At 39.7% G+C, this 24,516-nt stretch overlaps 1 protein-coding gene across 3 annotated transcripts in view; it reads right to left on the reverse strand.

The window, feature by feature from the left end:
• FHIP1A (FHF complex subunit HOOK interacting protein 1A) overlaps window positions 1-24,516 on the reverse strand; it is a 204,700-nt gene that overhangs the window by 127,790 nt on the left and 52,394 nt on the right. The window contains exon 3 of one of the 3 annotated variants that reach the window (XM_074338440.2): window positions 14,094-14,201. The exons of the other annotated variants lie outside the window; for them this stretch is intronic. The gene's annotated coding sequence lies outside the window, so the exon portion shown is untranslated. The remainder of the gene's footprint in view (window positions 1-14,093; window positions 14,202-24,516) is intronic. 3 annotated transcript variants of the gene reach the window in all.

Genomic DNA, 24,516 nt, shown 5'->3' on the forward strand with positions numbered 1-24,516 from the left:
GCCCACAGCCCCCGTTGAAGGAAATTGGGAATATTCCCAACCATGCTTGAGGGCAGCCTTGGGCAATGATTTCCTGTACTACACACACACACACACACACACACACACACACACGCACACACACACCCCAGCCAGTCACATGGAACAGAACAGGGATGGGAACAAATCCCTACACTGGCCATCAACCTGTGACATGGTTCAATCTCATGGATGATGGTTAACTGAATCACTCGGTTTCTCTCAGACATTTGAACTAGGAAGCAAAGCTGGCTGGCAGCAGGCAGTAGACAGGCCCCAAGGCAGACTAGCAACGTGGAGAGTAGCTGGGTTAGCGCAGTGAGGGCAGGCTCCCAGAATAACGCTCCACAAGCCCACTGCAGAGGCTCCTGAAACAAGTGGGGACCCAAACCGCCTGCTGATTCCAGCCTCCATCCAGGTGTGCAGTTCTCCTCAGCCCCTGCCCTTCCTGAAGCCTGGGTGTTCCCTTTTCCTAGGACCTAACAATAAAATCCCTACAATCTGAGGTCACAGGAGTGTATCTCTCTTCTTTGCAACTACAGGTAAGGCAGTTATGGAGCCTACACCCACCTGTGAAATAGGCATGAGAAGGGGAGACCCAATCATTCACCAGGCTGCTTTGCAGCTCAATAAACACACTGGGAGGGAAAAGGACATGGCCCACCCAGCAAAGAAAGGCTCAAGACGCCTTTTACAGATGCAGGCTACCGAAGGAAACCACTCGGGGAGGAGACACCTCTGTTATGATAAGTAGTATATGATAGCTTTAAGAAGTTAGTTCCATGACATGAAATACCCAGTCAAGTCCAAAGCTCTCACACCTTTACCACCATTTATAGCTTCCTTGGGGGGGGGGGGGGGACAATAACACTCTAACCCTTCTTGAAACTGAAACAAAGACAAACGTGACTGGTTTTCTCTTTGAGATAAGCTTTCATTACGTAATGAAAAAACAAAGCAGACTACCCAAGCCCCCAGAAGCAAAAAACAAAACAACAACAACAAAAAAAGCCTTAAAGCTAAGTCTCTCTGTTCCCCCCCACCCAAATACATGATTTAGAAAATGACAGTAAAAATAACTAGCCATATCACTCATGGCTGAGCCATTACATGAAGCCTTTCCCAACACCCATGACCTCCTATCCTAGCCTGGCCTCCAATCCCATGCCTGCTTTCCAGGAGCACCTTTGGGGGCCCTTCCATTTATGATTGATTTTATTGTTTGGCTTGCAACCCAATTTGTTCCACTTCATATTTCTGGTTTAAATATGGGAGTTCTATATTTCCACAGGATGGACAGTGGGTTTCAGCAGACACCCACCATGTACATTTCAGAGCTACCTGCTTCAGTGCCTCTTTCAAATCTGCATGTAATATAGAGAATTTGTTTGCTGTATATTTAAAAGAGGTGGTAGACAAGCACTTTTGCATAAATCAAACCTGGTAGTCAGGGGTACTCTAGTAGGCCAAAGCATAATTTATCTAGATTGTCTCTTCGGCAGACTACTATTCAGCTGAGCTTGAAAACTGTTATGGCTGTTAGCTTTTCCTTCAGCTGCCAAAAGAACTAGGCTCAAAGCAGCTGCTGTTTTGACAAAGTATTCACTCTCACAGGGGTGGGAGTGAGCAGAAAAATTCAGACCTTAAGCCACTGGCCTGGCTCCATTCAATGTGTTATGAGAAACACCTAAGATAACAACACTTAGGCTTCTGCTTTGAGCTCCATGGTTTTTTATTCTATTCTCTCACTGTGCAAGATTCAATGCCTTCCTGGCATTGAGTGGCAACAGCTCTAGGTGATAAGCAGTGAATCACAACAAACTTCACTGAATGTTTTCTTGCAGCCTATAAATAAAATCAGAATCACTGAAGCTAGTAAACCTTGCAAGGGCTGAACATCTCAAGGTTATTCATTTCTAAACTTCTCTGGGAAGGATATAAACACAATCAAAAGAAATGTGGTTTATAATGAACAAGATTTCTTAATGCACATTCACATTTTAATTGTCAGGACATTATACACTGCAGCATCGCAAACCTTTAACTTCTCACCCACCATATCCCCCCAGAAAAGGCTCATTTTTCCATCGCGTTTGAAAAATGCAGAGGTGAGCAGCAAAATGCAGCTTCAAGGGAAAGCTAGGGTTCTGATGAAATTGATAAAATGGACTGAATGGACTTAATTCTTCCTTATACCACAAATAAATTTCAAAACATTTATGTAATAAATGGCAAACAACATTTTAGGAATTTGGGTAACTTGAAGGGGTATTTAAGTTTTGGGGAGTATCTCAACACTCCCAATTCAAGGGTGGGATCTGGCCGCCATCTGGGCATTACATGAGCCAGGCTGCCCTGCTTCCACCTTTGCTGACTAGACTGCAAATACAGGCTGAGCCAATCAGAATTCCTCCCCCAGGCATGGGAAGATACTAAATGAATTTCTCTATTTGCTTCAATAACTGGGACATAAACTCAGGAGGTATAAAGCAGCCCAGTTTAGCTACGTGGAATGAAAGCCAGTTTAATGAGCGAAACAAAAAAAGAAAACAGAATTGCGGGCTGAGCTGGCATCCCAAGCCCTGGTCTGAGGACAGGCTGAGCTTGAGTTTCATCTGTCCTGTGGCCCAGCTGACTCTGAGTTCCTTAAGACACCAGAATCCTTTCAGTAAATTTCCCTTTTCACTTAAACTAGTAGAGGTTTCTCTTAATTTCAACTTATTTCAATCAGAGCTAGGGGTAGAGTAGCATACCGTGTTTCCCCGAAAATAAGACCTAGCTAGACCATCAGCTTTAATACGTCTTCTGGAACAAAAATTAACATAAGACTGGGTCTTATTTTAATATAAGACTGAGTCTTATTTTAATATAAGACTCAGTCTTATATAATATAAGACCAGGTATAATATAATACCAGGTCTTATATTAATTTTTGCTCCAAAAGAGCTTATGGTCTGGCTAGGTCTTATTTTCGGGGAAACACAGTACCATGGGATGAGAGCTTAAGTAAACCTAGAAGGATCCTTCAGCAAGTGAAAATAAAATAATCATCAAAATTCAGAATCAGAAAACTTACTTTGATCAAAAGAGATGGAGCTGACATGCCGTTTGAGGATTTGATTCCTATTTCTGTCATGTATTTATAATAGCATCTTGGTTCAAAATCAAAGAGCCTCAAGTTTCTTTGTGTCAAATGGGTAACACTTCCCTTCCAAGGTCATTTCCTGCTGTCCTCCTTGCTCCAAATGTACTGACACACAGCAGCAAGAATCTCTTGCATCTTTCCTTGAGTGTTAGTTTGCTCATGTTAATCGTCTCAGAAGCCAACAGTGGCTTCCAACTGCCTGAAGTATCAAAACACCCAATAAAGTGCGACATCCAGTAGTCCTCCATTACCTAACCACTGTCATAACCCATTATGCCTAAACACACAGTCAGTCCTAGAATCAGATCTCTTGTTCACCATCCCATGGTCTCAAGATGCCCTCCCACTCCAAGTCGAAAGCATGGCCCTTGCTGGTGCTTCCTCTCAGAAATGAGGAAAGAGAAAAGAAATGGAGTCCTGGAGTCTGGATGCCTGGATACCAAGTGTGATTTTCGTATGAACCAGTTATTTTTTTATTTCCACAGGCCTGAATCTTTCTCTATAAAACAAAGATGCTGGGACTTGACCACTGGCTTTTATTCTGCCCCCAACACATCTAAGAGGTGCAGCAAGAATGCAAGAAAAGTTAAAGAATAACATAAGAAGACAAGATAAAATATGTCACATTAACTGAGTAGAATATCCAAAATGAGACTGCTATTGGCTTGGCTGGCATCGTGCAGGGGCAGAACTTGAGCTAAGCCAGAGAAAGGACATGCGTCAATGGAAGGACGTGTACTTATGTCACTTAAGTTTTCACATACTTGCATGTTCGCTGTTAGCAAATAGTATTAATAAAACATTGGGAAAAAAACACATACTAAGAGATTGTACTAGGAAGGAAGAAGAAAGGAAATATTCTAAAACTTTATCACTTACTGCACAAGGTTTCTATAAGGCAACAGATAGTGTTAAAGGGGGAACCCAAAGATAAGTGGGCCTGGTCCACTAGTGTCTAACCTCTGAGGCCAGGGACCATATCTGCTTTGCTCACATTGTATTCCCAAACCCTAAAAGTACCCAGCTGAAGGCTCCATATGTATTTGTTGAAAGAATATATAAACATATATAACCCCTACCTTTAAGAATGTACAATTATTTTTTTAATGGAGACGAAAAGAGAAAATCTGTTGTCTTTTCCCTTAAGGATCCTTTATAAATATGGCATCAATTTCACTTAAGGGAGCCCTCCTTGGGATAATAGAGGCAAGAATGTAAACCTCACACAATAACCATTTTATAAATGATCCAACCACTATAAATGATCAAATCCCACCATGTTAGCAAGTAACCAAATCTGTCACTTGATTCATTCTCTATGCTGATGCATTACCTAAGAATGAGCCTTTTAATAAAAGAGTCAGTCACTCCACAGTGGTGAACTGAAGAACTCTCTGAAATATATATTAATTTGCTTCAAAATGCCACCACCTCTTGAGTTGATTGTCCCCTCCAACTGCCTCAATCACGGGCAATTATGTCACTAGATAGATCCATGGGTCCAAATGACAAACAGTCCCCTTAAACCTAATGTATTATCATAGCAATAAAGGGACTACATTTGCCATTCTCTACCTACCCTGGCCCAATCAATTATTTCACATGCCTATACTATAGTGACACCGTATAAATGATCATGTTCATTAACAGCAAGAGTCAGCTCTGAGAAAACCACAAACGCCAGTTAAATTGATCACAAACCAAACACACACAGTCCGGTGGTGGTGTTAAAAGATCACAGCGCGAAGGGAAGGAAGGAGAACAAAATGTTCTTAATTTTAAAATTCCACTTTAGAATGATATGAGAATACAAATCTCCCAGCTCCTATTAAAAAAAAAAATAGAAACACACTAAATTGATTTGATACATAGAACACATGTTGTCAAAAGTTGCTAAAAAAACACAAACAAACAGGATGATTAGATGAAAACATTAGAGTCAAAGGATGAAATTTATCTTCAACTTGTTTTATGGTTTTGTTTTGGGATTTTGTTCTGTCCCCATTTTTCTGGCTTATTTCTCGTTAGGAGAATAGGCAGGGGACTGGAAAATTGGCTACTGAAGGGAATGTACGGCAGCCAGCTGTGACCATCCTCTCACTCAGCCTGGTTAAATCTCCACTGACTTCCCACAGGGAGATTCCTGAACAGAGAACAACAGGACATCCATCTGGTTCCATGAGGAAGGAGAGAGATTCTTTAAACAAGAAGAACCAGGGACTGAGGTTGGTCTGGGACACCTGCAATTCACTCTAGGACACAACTCAAAACCTTAAGGTCAATACAACTAAAACCAACAATTCTATCTTAAATCATCTCGAGAGCCTCATGCAGAGAGGGGCTGGGCTAGACCGCTGTGCCCTGTGATCACAGTGGCCTAGTACCAGGACCCACTGGGACGGGAATGGAGGGTGAACGGCTTTTCAACTCATTTTGTTATATTCTTTCTTGTCACCCCTCAGAAAGAGGAGGAAAAACAAAAAGGGGGAGCCCTCTGAAAGATTCTAATTTATTTATAATAGTCCATAATAGTCTGATAGTTAAAGCTTCACACAGACAAGAGTTTCTATGTGGTTAAAAATAACTGACATGGCCCAGAAAGGAAATCTTTAATTTACTGACAAATGAAAAAGCATATATAAAAGTTTGAAGAACTCATTTTTACACAGAGTTCCTATGGTACTGGTCTAGACACAGCCCTCTGTCTGCTTTGCCAAAATCTGGCTTGCCACAAGCTGCAGCTATCAAACTTTGATTACAGAATGCAAAGATGACTTAATAATTTATGAAAACTGTCGTTTTTCCAGTACAGTCGTCTTTCTAACACAAATAGTCATTTTTATGAGTGTAAACACAAGAAAACCTCTTAAAATATTATGATGTACAATGATTTCACTGTCCATGCGGCAGGGGGAGGAAGCTTTGCAAACATAAAAAAATATGTTAAATATTCACCTAAAATAACTGTTTTCCCCTTAAAATCTATCTTCCCAAAAAGCCTCACAAATACTGAAAATGATGTCTGGGGTGCCTGTAAACTACAAGGTGCTTCTGTAAATGGATAAATTATCAAGTAGAGAAGGTAAACATTTACAAAGGCTTCACACAGTAGTACAATTTTTTTTTTACACCCATATAAAATAAAATAAAATGTGCCTTGGGGATCATTTACACAACTAAATGTCTTGCTGATTACCATATAAAAAAGTTTAAGACAGATAACCTCTCCCATCTGACAGCACACAGGATGAGTTATGGCCACTGTTCTGTTTCCATAATTGAGTGACTGCCTTTAGACAACTGGTCCAATATTTGCCTCTCATTTCCAGTCACTTGATATGCGTGCAAATACATATCTACAGTATCTCATGGGACCCGTGGAGAACAGTAAGTTCTAAGAAAGTCCTTTTGACGCTTCTGGTCTTTATACTTCTCTACTCTAATAGCACTGGTTGACAACATAATAGAAGCAATATATAAACGACACTGAGAAGCAAAGTGAGTTTGCTCTCCCAGCTGATCAGGACTTCACGGCTGCTGGTCAGTCCTCAATGCACCTTCTTGCCAGCTGCAGGTACTCTCATTTGTCACAGAACTAAAAATTAGACTAGACTATGTAAAACTAAACAGGAACATTACACTTGTACGTATTTGCCTTAAATTTTGTTTATAAATTATCTCTACCAATTATACCTTAAATAAAGATTAAACCACAGAAGCAAGATGCGTAACAATATGGTTTTTCATAGCAAAAAACGATAAACCTCACAATGTCCAACAATGGCAAAGTGATTCTATATGATTATGGGCATTCGTACAATATAAAACTATTAAAAATGCAAGAAAGAGTAATCAAAGTAGATCAATGGAACAGAATAGAGAGCCCCAGAAGTAGACCCCCACATACACAGTCACGATTTTCTACAAATGCACCAAAGCGATCCAATAGGTGAAGAAAAATATTTTCAACAAATGGTGCTGGAATAACGGGATGGACCTTGACCCCACCTCACCTCACTCACATAAACTGACCTGCGATGCAGCATAGATATAAATACGAAACCTAAAACCATGAAGCTTTTAGAGAGAAATAAAGACTATCGCCGTGACGTGGGGGTGGACAAAGGTTTCTCGGATGTGTCACAAAAATCAATAGCAGGGAAAATAGCAATATGACTTGTCAAAATGTAGACATTCTCCTCAAAGACAAAGTTAAAATGAATAGGAAGTCACAGGCTGGAGTAAAGATCTGAAAACATCTCTCTGACAAAGGTCTGGTGTTCAGATACATAAAGAACTCCAACCCCTCAATAATAAAAAGACAACCCTATTTTTAAAATGGACAAAATATTTAAACACACTTCATAAAAGAAGATATACAATTGGCCAAAAAGCACATGAAAAGCACTCAACATTATTATATTACTATACACCAACCAGAATGATCAAAATTTAAAAGAATGACAAAATCTAGGATGTGGCACAACAGGAGTTCTTGTATATTACTGGTGGAAATGTGAAAAAGTACAACCACTCTGCAAATAGATTTGTCAGTTTCTTATAAAAGTAAGCTTACACCTACCTATGATCAAGCCATTCTACTCCTAGGCATTTACCCAAAAGGAAGAGGGGGGGAAATATTATGTGTGTGTGTGTGTGTGTGTGTGTGTGTATACATATATATATATATATATATTCACGTGTGCGGAGAGAGAGATACACGCATGTGTATACACACATACACATACATCTGCAAAAAGACTTGTAACAGAATGTTCATACTGCTTTATTCACAATAGTTAAAACATAGAAATACTCTGGATATCAATAAATAGGAGAATGGGGAAACTGCAGTATATTCACACAATGGAAAACTACTCGGCAATAAAAAAGGAATGAAACTACTTAATCATACAACAACCCGGATGCATCTCAAAAACAGTATGCTGTGTGAAAGAAGCACACACAAAAAACGTATATATTGTATGATGCTATTTATATGAAATCATAATACAGACAAAATTAATCTACAGTGAAAAAATTAGACCAGTGGTTGCCTCTGGAAGGATAGGGGGTGATTCATGAGGGAACTTTCTAGGGTGATAATGATGTATAATCTATGTCATGGAAGAGTTTGAACTACACAGGTGTATATATTTGTCAAAACTCAGCACATATATATTTAAGATGCATGCATTTCATTGAGTACAAATTTTTTATCAAAAGAATTCTGTAAACACATAATGAAATCTAGTTAATGATAAGCATGCTGACATATTTATAGGAAATTTCCTGATATTGACACAGTTCAATTTACTTTGAACTGTATCAAATAATAAAGATGGATTAATGAACAGATAGAATGATAAATAAATGGATAGATGTGCTAAAACAAATATAGAACAATGTTAATAGAATCTAGATGTTAGATATAAGCCTTAACTGTTGAATTCCTTCCACTTTTCTTCATATTTGAAATTTTCAATGATAAAAATGTTCACAATAAATATTGAAAAAATATGGTATGCGAAGTATATTTACTGACATGGAAAGATTTCATATCTACAGATAGAGATAGAGACATAGAAAGTTAAATATAAAAATCAGGTAATAAAATAGCATCTATAAAATTGTCACATTCTAGTTTTATAAAAGATAAAAATATGCACAGAAAAAGGGCTGGGAAGATCACCACAGTCAGCATATTGGTGCCTTTAATAACTATATTTTAACTCTACTTCACAGACGGGCCATGTATTATCCATTTGTAAAACAGCAAAACACTGATAGAGCCCTGGATTTACCTAGGCCACCTTAGTTATAATTTTTAATAGAACAACACATATGTATTTCGGTCTCCAAAGAGTGCTCTTCCTAGTTGAGGCAGCCTAATGAGGATCTGTCCGTTCAGGTTGGGTTTCGGGGTCTCTTTCCATGTGCTTCCAGGCACCTGTATGTATCTTTACCGCAGCATTTTCGTACTGTTTCGCAACTGTGTATTTCTCCCCTAGATCATAAACTCCTTAGAGGCAAGAGCTACATCTTGAAGTTCAACTTAGCATCTTGAGAGACTAGTACAATATTTAGCACATATGGGACAGTCAATGAATGCTAAACGAATCAATAAATGAACAAACTGCAATTTCAAGAGTCCCCAGCAAGGGCCCTCGATTCAAAAATATCTCCCTCACCCAGATTCTACTGACACAGACATTCGATCACTAGAAACTTACCCTTGGGATTTACTATGATTGTTACCAGAAAAATCTTTCAGAATATAAAGTCTGATGAGACAGTAAAGCTTTGTCGCTAAAACCTCCTAATAGATTGCTAGCTCCTTAAAGGTTAAGGAAAAGAGACCGTGTCATGGCTGGATCCTGAGTATAGCCAGGTCCCTAAGACAGGAGATATTCAAAAAATGGGCTCGGTAGTAATCACATATCAAACAGCTGACAGATTAAGTAAGAGAGTAACATTAAGAGAAGCAGGATAAAGGGTACACGGGAACTCTTCACATTATTTTTCCAACTTTTCTGTAAATCTCAAATTATTTCAAAACAACAAATCTTTGTAAAAATGCTGACAGGGAGGGCCCAATACAATGTGTGGAGGGAGGAAGCTAAAGAAGCAGATGGTATGCAGGGTCACAGAAAATAAAAAGTACAGAACAGGAGAAGAAACTTCTCCGTCCAGTTCCCAGCTTTATCCAAGATCAGTCATGTTTTAATACTTTCAGGTATAAGAAAAATATCTGGGCCTCCCAAAAGGTTTCTGCCCAAAAAAGAAAGATACATCAATACTTGACCAAAGCATATTTTTATTCCACATCACACCAGGTCGAGAGAGAAATATAAAAGGGAGTTGGGGGTTCTCTTTAAATGTATTTCTATCTACATAAAACATAAGGAGTAACCGTACCCCATACAGTAGTTTTAACATACTTCCAGCAGCCCAACGGGAAAGAACTGTGGAGTGAAACGGAGCGCGGGGGTGCACTCTACCTCCATGCTAGCCTTCTCTTGGCCACCACTACTCCCTGCCCCAGCCACTATTTACTTGTTTGTCAGCCAAGAATGACAAAAGAGGTAAATTTCACACAAGAATAAGCTCTCAAATGGTGCCCTCAGTCTCCAAGGGCAGAACTCACATCTGCTAATGTGTTTTGTAGCATCCCTGGCTCAGTGCCCCATGAAGGTAAAGAGCTTGATTAATGCTTCCAGTGGTGCCAATGGCTGAAAGAGTTTGCTTCCCACCTCACCTACTCTCCTCAAATAATATTTATTCAGTATTCATTTGTACAAGGGTAGCCCCAGGCTAGGGATTATTTATTTTCCTCCCAAAGAATGCCTAATATTTCCCACAGGAGGGGATTTCATCCATATCCAAAAGGATGGAAAACAGTGGTTTTAAGGATGTCCTGGATTTATCTTGGTGCAGAAGTTCTAGGAGGAATGTCCCTTCAGAGTGATGGGTAGTTTTTAGGGAAGGCTGGCTGGTGAGAGGGATGTATATAGCTGATTGGTGGGGAAATGGGCTTTTCCAACCTTTGAACTGCCTGTTTGCTCTGCTAGGGTCCAGACAGTCCCAAGACTGGCCTTACCTGGGTCTAGGACTCAGTAGGTTCCAATTCCAAACGACCAGTTTTGGTTTAGCCCATAATTGTAAGCTTTGCAAGAGTGATGAAGTCACAGTTGGATCCTGTGAGCCTTTCTACACAAGCGCACTGCTGCGTTTTGGGTTCAACTAATGATTGTGGTCAATGGTGTGTTGCTGTTCACCCAGAGGGGAAGTAGAAGGCAGGCTGTTCGTTCTCGGCCCTCATTCATTCACCCATAGCTCCAGCCTGGGGCCAGACACAGCCACTCACTTTTTCTTAGTTCCTGTGATCTGTTGAGGAACTTCTTGATGGGCCAGATCCACCCCGAGGCAGAAGGCTAACAATTCCAGAGCCAGCAATGTAAGGAGAGAGTGCTGGCCAGTGGTCCGACCTCAGTACACTTAACAGTACCATACCGCACCTGGAAGCAGGTGCCCAGGGTCTTTCTTTCTCCCCTAAGTTCCTGCACCTGCCTTGATCTTTCCAAGATCTTAGTTCCCAAGAAGTTGTTTTTCATTTGTAAATGTTGTACCTCTCTGAGATATTCTAAGATTATATAAAAATTGAGTTACACGAAAACACAGAGCCGCAGGAAACTATGCAGTCCTGTTACGTACCCCCTACTCCATCTCTGTGCCTCTTCCAACCCTTTTCAGAAACCTGCCTGGTAGGTACGTCCTGCCTGACTGCTCAGCCTTCCTACAGCACCTCCTCCAGTCTTCACCTGGAAACGGCCCCTTCAATTCTGATTCTAAATTCTCTTTCTTCTCCTTTTGAATCTTTCCAAAAGAAATGTCTTGAGAAAGAGACTCTAATTTCAGTGCTACTCCTGCTTCCAGGATCAGCAACATTTACCCTCACTCTTTACATAACATATAACACAATGTCTTTGCTAAGCACTAGCCTATACCGTCCTTTCCAGCCCCCATCACCACTATCCCTATAAGTGTCTCCATCTTTCTGTCAGGGTCAAATTGTGGTTCTCAAAGTGTTTAAATTCATGGGGGGTGGGAGGACAGAGAGGAAGGGCAGTGGGGGCTTTTCTACAGGTCATTGTAATTTTGAAAATAAAAAGATCATAGGTGCCCCTTGTTCATTTAATAGTCCAAGAACACATTTCCTACAAAATGTGACATGGATCCAAGTTCACCTGCCTCACCATTTAACAATGCATAGTGATGTGAAAATAAAAATACATTAGATGACGCCTTGATTATCAAATACTAATGCATGCAGGTATTGACAGGGAAGAAGTAATGAATGGAGAATTTGGGTTTAAAATAATACATAACATGTTTTAACTTTTTAAAACACTTTTTTCTTATTTTCTAGTTTTATCTCACTCCTTACTATCCTTCTTTTAAAAATTAGACAGCTACCAGAACATACGTATAGTCAGTGGTTCAAGTAACTGAATTAAGCAGTGCTACTTTGGGTAGGAAATCTCAGAAACAAGCACTTCTTGTTGAACATTACAGAAGTCGCATTTCTGTCTTAAACACTAGGCAACATCGTGTTTGATTTCCCTTTTGTAAAGGAGGGCAGACGTGTCCTCGGTCCTAGGTAGCAAAGTTGGTTTGTAAGTAAATTTAAGAAAGAGTTAGCACAGTTCTGAATATCTTCCCAGATTACATAACTGGTTTCATACTTTCAGGTTTTGAAATTCAGCACTCTATTAAAGTATGGGGGATTTATTTATTATTGATTGATTGATTGATTTAGTGGAAATACTTCCCTGGTAAAGGTCATAGGAAACTCAGCAGAGCCTTTTAGTCACAGTAAATATTTTATTAACCATCCGGTCCAAACAAATAATAATAATAATCACACTTCTCTACATACTCACCACCCAGGTTCATTCCTACGCACCATTTCCTATAACCCTGCTCGAACTGTACCCCCAAAACATAGGTTGTGCCTGCCCTCGTTCAAGAACATGATTTACTAACGTAAATGTGCAATAATCTGAGTCCTGATCTTCAGCTTCCTGAGAAAATCATACGGCAAAACACCTTTAAATAAGTCGGACCAAATCTTGGCAGCCTACCAGTCCCTTGGGTATAGCATAATCTGTCCTATTATATTAAGAAAGCTTTTTCAAGTTTGCCTACTGATTCTTTCAGTATCTAGCTCTAAGTAAATGAAATTGGTTTGCAGGTAGTTCAAAGCTTAGGAGGTTATTAAACTGTTTTAAATTTTTAGAAACTCCAAATTATTCAGTGTTAGCTAACCAAGAAGAGGACTTTTGTTTGTGGCCACTTGGTTTATTATTAATAGCCTTGAACAGCGTACAGTTCTGTTATCGGTCCACAGCGCACTGGGACAACTTAAAACCCTCTACTGTGTGCACACCACGCAGTGCTGAAGTGCAAGGAGAAACAGATCATCTAAATAGAGCAATACCCATGAAAGAAATCAAACCGATAATTAATAGCCTTCCAAAACAGAAACACCAGGGCCAGATGGGTTCACTAATGTATTGTACCAAACATTTAAGGAGGATATTATACCAATTCTCTACAATCTTCCAGAAGACAGAAGCAGAGGGAATACTTCCTGACTTACTCTGTGGGCTAGCATTACCCTAATATTAAACCAGACAAAGACATTACAAGAAAGGAAAATTATAGACAGATACTCTCGTGAACGTAGATGCAAAAATCGTCAACAAAATATTAGCAAATCAAATCTGATAATGTATAAAGAAGCACATGGTACAGAAGGGTGATCAACCAGCTTGGGCTCAGAAGGCATGGGTTTGAGGTCCAGTCTGTCACATGCTATTATTTAATGGCTGTGGGCAGGTCACTAAACCTTACTTTATCATAATTGACACCTGCCTACCGACGGTACAGTATTAAATCAAATGAGGGAAAAAAAACATGCAAAAGCACATCAAAGCACATTGTTACTTCAAATAAAGCAGCACTGATATAATGAACAGCAACAATGGCAGCCTGAGTGACTACAGTCAAGAGTAGGAGTTACCCAAATCAAAGCCAGAAGTTTAACCTTGCATTGGCTTCAAATTCACACTGGTATTCATGAGAACAGACGGCAGCTCCAAGCCTGAGTAGCCACCTCATGGATGCACAGACCAGATCGGACACAGACTCCTAGGAAAATGACCTGAAAATTCAGACCCTGCAGACAGAGGCAGGACACCACATCTGCCAGGCACCACCTACATACACTGCCATCCAGTGCTTTCGCAGAAGGTGCTTTTGTTTTCCACTAAGCGTTCTGGCAGACTGCTTTACCAGAACCTATTACATAGCCACCAATTTATTTGTAAAAGGGAGAAAAGAGGTATATGCATAAATAATTCATTACCCACAGGGGATGTCACAGTTAGTGGTAATTAATCAAACTTTTTCCCTTTGTGTAGAAACCAGCCCCATAAATAACCATATCAGGGATCAGTGAAGCATCTGTTTCATCCTGTAAAAAAAAAAAAATCAACTTGCAGAATGGTACTCAGATTTTCTGGTGTGCTTAAAGAAAACCATTTTAGAGAAAGGCTCTCTATTTTTATTTGAATAAGGAAATCCATAATCTCTTTTCCCAAATTTGTTTTCTAACCATAATTACATTCTGTTATATGTGTGTACACACATTAACACAGGTGCACTTGATTATAAACACACATATAAAAAATTTAGGGGCCGGCCCAGTGGCTCAGGCTGTTAGAGCTCCATGCTCCTAACTCTGAAGGCTGCCGGTTCGATTCCCACATGGGCCGGTGGGCTCTCAACCACAAGGTTTCCGGTTCAACTCCTCGAGTCCCGCAAGGGATGGTGGGCTCTACCCCCTGCAACTAAGATTGAACACGGCACCTTGAGTTGAGCTGTTGCTGAGCTCCCGGATGGCTCAGTTGGTTGGAGCGCATCCTCTCAACCACAAGGTTGCCGGTTTGACTCCCGCAAGGGATGGTGGAGACAGGCTGCTTCTCCAAAGTCAGCATTCTTCTGCCTAGATTATACACTATTTCTTAGGATAGATTAGCAGATTTTCTTTTTTAATGGAAGGATTTTATTTAAAGAGAATGGCTGATCTCCATCCAATTCAGGAAAAAAAAAAAGACTTTTCTATGTCTACTAATTTCATAACAAATAGTAAATTGGCAGGTTTCACCTACTTAACTGACTGTTGCATTCTTTTATTGAGTTACTAGTACATTAAAATGGTCCTTTGGCGGCCTAGCAAAATAAAGAGTGACCACAAAGTTGACTATGCTGCTAATTAGAAATCTCTATATGCTCCGCTCCTTTCTGTGCACCAATTTTGAAGTTCCCCCATAACCTTCTGGACATTTTCTATACTCGCAATTACAAGTCATGCAAATAGTCTCTAAAATAACGGACTGACAGTGGCCATAAAGTCTCTATGCAAAGATTTCATCTGACGATAGTCCAAGACCTATAAACAGTAGCAGGGTCTATTCTATGACTTCCAATCATCAAAACAAAAGATTTCTGGGGGGGGGGCAATTAAAATTGATGTAGAGAATGGAGCGGGGTGCAGAGATAGTTCTAACAGGCATACAGACAGACTCTGGCCATTTTGGAATTACGCTTCCGTTTTGAAGTCTTATAACCGAATCCTGTCAGGAATAATATGGCCAAGGAAAATTAGGATGGTAAAGACAAGCAGAGCTGTAGGCCAACCTGAACCATCAGCTGCAGTGGTTCATTGACCAGGCTGGACTTGTACGGGGCAGGTCTGTTCAGACCAGTAGGTAAGCCACATGATCCAGAGTTTTCTGCCCAGAGAAGAGAGCATTAGCTAACAGCAAAGCCATGTGTTTAGAACAGGTTCCAGGATTCCAGTTCTTAGGAAACAAGCAGGCAAAAGACGAGGGGGGCCGGGGAGTCAGGTATACAAGAAGGGTAAAATCTGAACTTTTATCTGTCTTTAGCTTTCTCTTGCCTTTCACTCACCAGGGAAGATCTCTAACCTCCCTAACTTCTACTCCGACCTATAGAAACACATTTTCAAACCCTGTGTGCACTTTCCTTCTCTTCAACCACACCTGCAAATGAGAATGAGGAAAGATGTAGTAATCACTTCTATTTATTGCTTAATAACTGTCTCAACTTGTTTTAACAAGTTCATACATTTGCCTTTCAGCATTTTACTTTGAACTCAAGATTGCAGGGTTTGGTCTTTTAATAAAGATTCCAACAGTATGGGGGGGGGGGGAGGTTGGAAATGACATCCCCCCCAGACAGATTCAACCTTATTTTATTCTGAAGGATCCCCAGGTAATAGAGCCAGGCCGAACACAGCACGGCCACCCCTATCCAGACTTCTGTCCTCTGTCCTGGAAAGGATACTGGGGTAAGTTATCTTTACAACTGGCCTCTTCCAAGTCCTGAAGGCAACTGTTCCCACGTGCATGTTTGCACTGGCCAGTCCCTCTTCCCTATAAAACAGTGGAAGCCCAAAAAGGGAAGAGGGCTACTGCAGAGTCATTTGAAGAACTGGTCCCTGAATTCATACATGTACCAAACATTACTTTAGCCCATGGCTTCTGAACCTCTACATTTTTGATATGGTTAAAGAAAACATATTCTGACACTTGTTAAACTCGTAAGGAAGATTTCATTGAGGACTACTGCAATAGGTGTCAAGACTTGCAATAGGGTAAAGCGATCAGACTCAACTCTGTATACAGCAAAGACAGCTGGGAATTTACACCAAGAAGCAGTGCGATAGGTCAGTAGATGGAAAATTACTAAGATAAGACATCAAAGGTACGGAGATTCTTACTGAACTGATCTAACTGGATTTTTGCTCAACCCAGACCAGGGTAATCAGATATCAGGGCTGAGGGATAAAAAATTTGATCAGATATCAAGGGTGATCAGATATTAAGAGTGCGGGAGGAAGAATGTCACTACACTGACTTATCAGAATTCTTCTTAAAACTGGACTAGGCAGGCCACACACAGGATGGAGGCCCAGGTTGCGGCCCAGTGAGAAGAAGGATCAGAGGAGAGAGTTTGGGCAAGAAGAGCATCTTCATCAACACTTTGGAGCGGACATTCTGTGCATTGTTCAGTAGCATCTCTGGCCTCTACCCACTAACTGCCAGCAGCATCCTTACCCCACCTCCTCTAGCTGTGACAATCAAACTATTTTGAAACAGTGCGAAATGTCCCCAGGGGGCAAAACTTCCTCTGATTGGAAACAAGAATTGGCAAACTTTTTCTGTAAAAGCCACATAGTAAATATTTTAGTCTTTGCAGGAAACATTTATACTCTCTACATGTTCTTCCTTGTCTTTTTTATTTTTTTTTTCAACCATTTAGAAATATGTAAACTATTCTTATCTGGTGGAGCATAAAAAAAAAAACAGGCAGCAGGCCAGATTTGGTCCACGGGCCACTGTTTGCTAATCTCTACTTTAAATACCACATTTCAAATAGATATAGACAGTATACAGATTATACGTATTTAATAAAATACAGATTTACTCAAAACTCAGTAGGGTATTAGTAACTTTCTATCAATAGTATTTTCTCAATTGAGGGAAAACAGAATTAGAGGTAGAATCTTGTAGCAGTCGGCAGTATGTTTTTGCCTTAGAAAAGTATCTCATTCTCAATAGCCTGGGGAAAACCGCTCAAAAGTTTCCCACAAATCTATCCTCTCCCACTTCAACATAACCCAAACTCTGCACTACCATCCGTAGGTCCCCAAATCCCCAACTGTTTATTGTTGATATAGGGGTATGTTTGTGTTGTTGTTTTCTCACTGACACCATTTTGGTTGATGTTTAACATGTTTTTCATACTCTCTCTCCTTATCTAACATTCTGGAATGCATCTCTAAAATTAATCTATTCCTGGTTACAGGATCTGTGAATGTGAAATAGGGCACTGGGACACCTTATCTTACTTGAGAGTCAGTTACATGAATCCATATGTTACATGAGCCTCTCAGCTTTTGCCTCTAGAAACAAATACATACTATATATTAACAGAACTGCCCTGGAAGTGATGCTATGCTAAAAATGACCCTAGGACTACATAAAGGTTATTCTACAGTACAGCTACTGAATAGTTTTGTGGTGCTTTTGTTTTTAATAGCTACAACAAATGCCGGTGGGGGGAAAAAAATTACTGGTTGAAATTACTAGGAAAAATGGAGAAAATATCTCTAAATAAATGCAGGAAACCATGCCAAGTATGTAAATTACAAACCCTATAGGATATATCTGCCATATGCTTATTCTTGTTTGATTAAAATATCAATATTAAAATTTCACCTTTGATGCTGAGACTCCAAGTAGTAAAGCAGCAGTTAATCATCAAAATAGAAGGTATATTCTTTATTTCAAATTGAATTCATTTTTAAATCATAAAAACAATATATAGCGATTGCAAACATATATAGAAAATACAAAGATAGTAAGAAATCACTGCAAGGACCACCAAAAGAGATAAACTATTTTTAAAGCTTTACTGTTTTTCTTTCTACCCTTTTTTCTATACTTTCTAATAATTTCATAAATTTTGCAAAATCAAAAGCATAACATGTGTATACACATTTGGCAATATATCTGGCAATAGATATCAACAAATAAAGCATCTATATCTTTAATCTCTTCTGTTCATTCTTCTACAAATTGATCATAAAAACCCAGAAACCCAAACAAAATTATGTATAAATGTACTAAGTCATTCATTGAAGAATATTTCTAAGAATGAAAAATTGGAACAAGCTAAGTTTTCAATAATAAGGGAAGGATTAAATATATATGGGACATCCACGTAATGAAATGAAGGACAACTAATAAAATTGGACATTTTTTTGAAGAATTTTATGACAGGATTAAATCTTGATTCCTGTTCCTTCCATTTAACACTACATCCTGAGCATTTTTCCAGGCTATTAAATTCTCCAAAAAAATCCAATTCATAGAATTGATATTTTAGAGTTATAGAAGATTGAACAGAAGAAGATTAAAGATAAAGAAGCCTTTTTTCTTGGTATCTATTGCCGAATCTTTTGTCAAATGTTCTAGCAATTTACACTCCCACCAGCAGAGGCTGGGGATATCTCAATGAGACTTTAAGAAGGTATACTCTTAAATCAACAAGTGCAAAAAACCCCCAAAAATAATGAAAGTAATCATTTAGATTTTTTAGATGCCTGTAATTAAATCTCCTAAAATATCCAAAAAGACTGGTAAGTTTATATAAAGTTACTAGAGATATAAAAAGGTAAGACTCCCTTCAAATCCTTATTTATTTGTTTGTTTATTTATTTTAAAAAGTGCTGACATACTGATCGGCAAATTATGTACTAAATCTCTCTATCATCACTTAAGAGGGCATCATCCTAAGCTATGTAGAGAGAGACTTCTAGTTATCACTCAATATCCATTCTCTCCTTCCTTATTAATGGAACCCTGGTTTTGTACCAAGCAGCAAAGAACTAAGGCAAAAACCTGTACCTCCTAGCCTCCCTTGCAGCCATTACTAATACTGTGCTGTTATCTGACCAATGACTATGGGGGAAAATCCTTAGAAGCCCTTTCAGGAAATCCCCTAAAAGCAGGGGCAGCGTGTGTGTGTGTGTGTGTGTGTGTGTGTGTGTGTGTGTGTGTGTGTGTGTGTGTGTGTGTAAGGGGGGATCTGCAGATGGCTAGACTTCTGGCAGCCATCTTGACATAAGAACATGGGGACAAAGATCACGCCCAGGAGAATGGAGCAAAAAGACAGAAGGAACCTGGGTCCCTGATAATCAAGGAGCCACTCTACTAAGCCTAGAGAGCCTAGTTCCAGACTTAGTTTGTGTAGCAGAAAAATAACCCCCTACTTTAACCCATTGATTCTGGTAGTTACTTACGGGTGAACCTAACCCTAACTCATAGATCTATCCCCTGCTCGAGTTATTTTACAAAGATAAGAAACAGGTAAAATTGGCAGAAATCAATTAGCTCATTTAAATACTTATTTATTCTTCTATACAATCAATATCTATTCAACATCTATGCTGGGTGAACAGAAACATCAAAATAAATAAAATGTAGCTTACAGTTTAAAAGCAGCAACTGACTGAACAGACAAATAAAACCAAGTTTGATGAGTCATGGGGCAGGGAAAGAATGGTATATGCCAGGGCAGCACATAAGAAAAAGCATTTAACCCAAACTGTTCAAAGGTAAATGGCATCAGAGAAGACTTTCCAGGTGACATGAAATTTGAGACCTGAAAATGGAGATTTCCAGGCAAATGGGCCAGGGAAGACTATTCCAGGGAGAGGGAACAGCATATGCAAAGGCCCAGAGGAAGGAGAGAGAGCATGGCATATTGTAGGGAGTGCAAGTAGTTTACTATGGTTGAGGCACAGAATTGGAGTGGGGGTGAGAAGCGCACTCTTCTTGGCAATCCCTCTCTGGCCAGACTACAGTCACATTTTTTATTTTTATTCTTTTATTACAATAAGTAGAAATTAAGGACCAAAAGATGCAAAGACTAATCAACAGATATCATTTTTGTTTCCTAACCTTCAAAATGTCAGCTACCACCCAGGTATTACCAGCAGTCTTCCCTCAATCTGCCTCAGAGTGAGTCTTAAAATGTCTGAACCGTCCTGTTCCTCAGAAATGGTGGGGCTTGCTCAATAGTGAAGTAGACAATAGAGGGTTTGCCCGACATTATGTGACTAATCCTGGAGGGGTGAGGCTGGTGAATGCAGACCCGTGTCATGACCAGACTTACTACTAGGAAGAATAATCCTCTGGCAATAACATAAAGAAATAGATGCCAAGAAGCCCCCAACTATAATAGTGGGGATAAGGGATGATGAAGGCCTGGACTAGAACACTGGCCATGGAACGCAGAGAAGCGGAAGTCTGCTTTTGAGAGATGTAGAAAGGTGAGCTGACCAGATAAGCTGGGGGAAAGAGGGTGAAGTACAGAGTAATCTTTGGTTTCTGGTTTGGGCTACTGCGAAGGGAAGGCACCAGAGCACAGTAAGTAAGACGACACGCTCTGGGAGTCCATCTCCACCAATTCATAGTTTTGTGACCTGGGGGCAAGTTACTTACACGCCATGAGCTTCAGTTTCCACATCTGTATAACGGGAACGATAGAATCTACCTTGAAGGATTTTGTGAGGAGTTACATGAAAGTTCTTAGAACAGTGCCTTAAGCATAGGAAATGCTGGGTAAATGTTAGCTACGTAAAGGGTGATGGTGAGGCCATTCACCGAGGCAGAGAACATGAGAGAAGGCAGACTTCAGGGGAGAAGAATGACGAGTTCAATTCTGGATATGTTAACCTGATCTGCTATGGGACAGCCAGTAGGCAGCTCATTACATGGGGCCAAAGCTCAGAAGAGAGTTGTGACAGTGTTAGATGCTACTTTATAAAGGGTAGCGTTAGGGGGACATTTGAGCAAGGACCTGGCAGACATGAAGGAGCAGGTCCTGAGGGGAAAGCATGTAGGTGAGATGTGGGGAAAGTATGTAGGTGAGATGTGGGGAAAGCATGTAGGTGAGATGAGGGGAAAGCATGTAGGTGAGATGTGGGGAAAGCATGTAGGTGAGATGAGGGGAAAGCATGTAGGTGAGATGAGGGGAAAGCATGTAGGTGAGATGAGGGGAAAGCATGTAGGTGAGATGAGGGGAAAGCATGTAGGTGAGATGTGGGGAAAGCATGTAGGTGAGATGAGGGGAAAGCATGTAGGTGAGATGAGGGGAAAGCATGTAGGTGAGATGAGGGGAAAGCATGTAGGTGAGATGTGGGGAAAGCATGTAGGTGAGATGAGGAGAAAGTATGTAGGTGAGATGCGCAGAAAAGAACTTGGGCGTCCCTAGGGAACAGTAACATTCAAGGGATAGACAGATGAAAGAAGGCTGGAAAGGAGCAGCCAATAAAACAAGAGGAAAACTCACAAAAACTAATTCTAATAAGGTTGCACCATAAAAATTAAAGAAACAAACAAAAATATGAATGACAGTGAGAAGAGGGAAACATATCCTCACGCACAAGCAACAAGCTTAGAGATTAAAAATAAAGGGTAGGAACAAAAATATCTCGATAAAAAGTAGTGTTCCCTAAGAACCAGTGCTTAGTTGATTAATGATGCTTATAAATTACCTTGAAGAACCATATAATGAAATCTCTAAGTTTACAAGCATCAGAAGCCTCTTTTAGTGAGCAAACTGCCTTACCAATGAGGATAAGCCTCAGAAAAATCTCATATAATAATCTGGGTACTTAAGAAAGAATCATACTTTTTAAGAAAAGAAATCAGAATGTATTGGCTTCAGTGAAAAATACAAACTATATTTTGCATGTAAAACTCTGGACCCAAATTTTTAGCTACTGAGATCACAAAAGTCCTTTTAAATCCCGTCACTTTGGGGTTTGAAGGAAACTCAAGAGACATCCATTGGCCCAGATCATAGAGCTATTTTGAAGAGCTTGCTGAGTCATCCAAAGCAGGTAACTGAGTCATCCAAGACCTACTGAACCAGAATCTCAGTGTATGAGGCAAAGGAAAAACTTCCTGCTTTTTGAAGTTTTTGAAACAAGCTCACCAGATAATCCCTGCGCGCACCAATGTTTGAGAACCCCTAATCCATCTGACCCGGAGACCAGGGGCTAGAGAAAATGAACGACTGGAACAACAGTACACAGCTAATGAGAGTGTCCCGAGCAGTTCTCAAACTGTAACAGGCATCAGAATCACCTACAGGGCTGGTTAAATACAATTTTCTCAGAGTTTCTGACCCAAGAATTTACATTTTTCACAAGTTCCCAGGTGAGGCTGCCGCTGCTTATCTGGGGACCACACTGAGAACCTCTGGTCATGAGAGAATTTTCTCTAAAGTCATTAGAGAATTTTCTCTGAGTGCATCAATTCAATGTAACCCTGTGCCCTTAAACACCAAGAAAGGCAGAGTATTCCAAGAATGATGTTGAAAATGAAATAGAAAACACGACCAAACATAAATTATATATATTTATTGTAAGCCATTCTGGTCGATTGGAAGATACATAGAGAGCTGGAAAAGATCCAACCTAAGCTAGAATGAAATTATAGGGGTGATGGAACATGTGAAGAGACAAACATGACTGAATAAATAAAAAGACTAAATTCACAAAAGAAGGTAGAGATAGACCATAATTTTAAAATCTATAAAGTTACAAAAAGATATGTGCAGGATGAAGAAATTTCAGAATGACAGAATTAGGTAGCTGGTTTGATTATTTAACTGCAAGAAGTTATTTTTAGATTTTTTGTGGGTGTGTTATTTACTTAGAAAAATTCAGTCCCAGACCAATCTTAAGACTATATTTTTATTCAAAACCACTTTTGAAAATGGTTCCCTACTGGTTCCACACAAAGCCAGGGAAAACACAGAAAAACATTCCTCACTCACCACCCCAATTCTGCATGACTCAGACATTCCAGTATTATATGAGAATGGACAGCATTCGAATGCTGCTTAACTGACACTCTTTTCTCATGTAGACAGCTCATAACCCTGCAATACTATATTCAAATACATAATTCTCTCAACAGCTCAGAATATCTGTAATTGCCTCTATCTACCTGCTATTTGTCTCACCGTTCTGAGAACACTTCCAAAATCTGTAACAGATGAATTCCACTGACAGCATCTCCACAAGACAATCAAGCACATTTTGTATCATATTGTCTTCAACCCTTTCCAAACCCATTTTCCACTTGTGGTCCTTGCTGTGTTATCTTTACTATTCACTATCATTTCCTCCAAAGAAAGTAATACACCTAAGTGTTAGATCCTTGCATTATCCTTGTTATTCCTATACCCACCTAAGCTCCCTCTAACCAACTTTGCCTGGGCTTTCCTGTTAGTTACACATATTTGCTTTTATATCACCCATCCCCACCTCCAACACCCTCCAAGTGTCCTCCCCAAAATAACCACACTTCTAATGACACCATATTTGGATTTTACCTTTTCAGAATCAATACAAATACCATTCTGTCAACACACATACTGCTTTTTAGCGCTAACGGGCAAAAACATGTTCCAAATAACTTCTGCTACACAGATGAGTGAATGGTTCAAGCTAGTTACAGAATTTCCCTAGGTTTATTACTGGCTATTCTTTATCATGAGAATGTTGATTCTGCTTATGGCCGTGAAACTAAAGCTCCCTAAAACATTAGAGGATCTCTCATTGGCTGGAGTTAACTGGGAAAAGCTCTTTAACAGGGGACACAGATTCTCTCTCTCTCTCTCTCTCTCTCTCTCTCTCTCTCTCTCTCTCTCTCTACTGAAGACCATAACTCAGAGTTTGCCATAATCAAATCCCAAATATAAGAAGTTATTGCCCACCAAATAACTAACATAAAACTTAAACGAAGGCTCTATGCCTACTTACAATTATTAAATCTTAGTTTCAGGTCAGCTTCAAATCCATGCAATACCCTTTAGTTTCTGAAATATCTTCTTAATTAGAAACAAGGGATGTTATAAGAATTCTTACACAGACACAACATAACCACTTATTACTGTCTGCTTTTTGTTTCCTTATCCTAACCTGTCTTTATAAGTATAAACTTCTCTTCAACAAATAGTGTTGGGAAAACTGGTATCTACATGCAAAGGAATAAAGTTAGACCCTTCTGTATTACACCATATACAAAAATTAACTCAAAATGGATTGTAGACCTAAACTTAACAGTTAAAACTATAAAACTCTTAGAGGAAAACACAGGGGGAAAGCTTCAAAATACTGG

Source organism: Rhinolophus sinicus, chromosome 15 (genome assembly GCF_057876585.1).
Source record: "Rhinolophus sinicus isolate RSI-liver-muscle chromosome 15, RSI-T2T, whole genome shotgun sequence".
Lineage (NCBI taxonomy): Eukaryota > Metazoa > Chordata > Mammalia > Chiroptera > Rhinolophidae > Rhinolophus > Rhinolophus sinicus.